This window comes from Microtus ochrogaster, chromosome 16, assembly GCF_000317375.1.
Source record: "Microtus ochrogaster isolate Prairie Vole_2 chromosome 16, MicOch1.0, whole genome shotgun sequence".
In the NCBI taxonomy this organism is placed as follows: domain Eukaryota; kingdom Metazoa; phylum Chordata; class Mammalia; order Rodentia; family Cricetidae; genus Microtus; species Microtus ochrogaster.
This window is the reverse complement of record NC_022018.1, coordinates 29,337,780-29,339,828: the sequence shown is the minus strand read 5'-3', so window position 1 is coordinate 29,339,828 and position 2,049 is coordinate 29,337,780. Positions and strand designations below refer to the sequence as shown.

The 2,049-nt window shown below is 37.3% G+C and overlaps 1 pseudogene; it reads right to left on the bottom strand.

The window, feature by feature from the left end:
- Nucleotides 1-277: 277 nt before the first annotated feature.
- The window catches only part of LOC101993818, a 90,299-nt pseudogene continuing 88,527 nt past the window's right edge, over nucleotides 278-2,049 (bottom strand).

Here is a 2,049-nt window from a genome sequence, read left to right as displayed (position 1 = left end):
TTCTTGAGTAACATTCAATAACCTGAGCAAAATACTTCTTAAAAGTTTATGAACCATGTGTTGAAAATGATTTTATTTTTGTAAACAATAATGCAGACCTGAGATTGCATAAAAACCAAGAAAGGTAGATCAAGTATTTTCTTTTGTTCTCTGTAATTTGCGTGTTATTTTTAATCATCAGGAGAAACAAATGTCATCACTTGAGGTTCATAGTTTTCTGACATTAGACAAGCACCTAGAGGCAGGAATCCTGCTTCTCAATCACTTCACCAAATTCAGATACACATTGTCTGGAGGGAGGAGAATCTCTGTAATGTTTAACAGCTTGTGCTCAATACTCTTCTGAATAGGGATAGTAAGGGTGATCCACCGCACTGTAAGAGAAGAAGAAACACATGTTTGTTCACAAGTCACACTTCTGATAGACAAAATGAAGATAGGCATGATTTGAGAAACCAGAAAATCTTCAGTGGACCCTGTCTTGCTAAATGAAATGGAACACACCATTGACTGAGGTTGTGGATCAACTGATTTCATTATTTTTTCTTGGAATTGTATTATTATTATCATTATCATTATTATCATCATTATTATTGTTATTATTTGTGTGTGTGTGTGCCAAGACATGCCTGTGGAGGTCAAAGGATAGCTTTGTAGAGTCAGTTTTCTCCTCTACCTTCCAGGGATTGAACTTGGTTGTTGAACTTACATGATGTTTCTATATCCACTGAGTCATCTTGTTAGCCCCATTTCATGAATTCCTATATTTCAAGTTTGTAAGACTATGTAGCTAAAGAAATAGGCATGTGGTAAGAACATGAAAGTCAGGAATGGATATGTTTTGGAACAATAGCTGTATCTTGGAAAAGGACTGGCTCAGGGCAAATGCCAGTGGACACAGAGAAGAGGAAGCTGAAAGAGAATTATGTTTTCCCTAGGACTTATTCCTATCATCTTTGAGAGTCCATCTTCCAAAAAGATTATTTGAAGTACATCTTATACTGCTTTAGTATAAACAAAGTTAGACTAGGCTTGATGCATTGCTGTAAGTTCATTTTTATTGAATTCTCTTTTATTTCTTTTGACTTTAATATACATTAATAAGAAACCATTTACATGTGCCTATTAGTATATCACGAGGCATGGGTAGTCTGCTCTCTGTGTCTAATGGGCAGGTGAACCCTGAAGACATTTATTTTAGCTTGCTGAAAAGCTGGCTCTGGAAACAGAGTACCCACTTCCCTTACTTAAGACCCAAAGTATTTTTGTCTCAAGGTATCCTCCAAGACCCCTTGTCTAGGGTTGGGATGCTCCCCACCCCTAGAAAGCCTCTGACTTGGAAGGAAGTAAGCAATAAAACAGTGCAAGAGTGAAAACATCATGATTTTGAGAACAAGAAGGTTTCCATAATATAAAACTGCCTTTGTGTCCTGAGTACATCCAGTGATAAGAATAATCTGATTTTTTTATCATTTCTCTCTCTCTCTCTTTGAACAGTAAGCTATCCAGAATAAGGAAAACTACCCAGAAGACTGGTTAAAGCACTCTCGAGCAGCAGAGTCTAGCGTCTGTTGATTCTTAAATTTGACTTCAATTCCTCACCACCAGTCACTGGTAGATCTCTGTTTTCCCAGGTCTCTGCTGGATGTTGTAAGCACCCATTTTGATAATGTTGTCTCTGTCTTCTAGACTTTGCTCTACTTAGAATCCTCACCCTAGGGACTCACTCTTCTCTGCTCAAGACTGTCTAGTAGGAACTATAGCTGACTCTTTCAACTTCTCCAGTTGAATTTTGCTGGATGTTTGTAAGCATCCAGTTTAGTAACTCAACCTTTCTGCTGTCATGTGCTCTTTTACCTAGAAGCCTCACTGAGTAAACCCTGTGCTCTGCTCAGGGCCTTCTCTATTGAGAACTCAGGCTGGTTGTTTAAAAGATGCTCTCTCAGTCAACTTCTGGATATTTTGAGTGCACAATTTAATTATGTTTGCAATGTAGCTATCTATCTGTTGCTACTTATAATTTTACTATGATATATATATATATATATA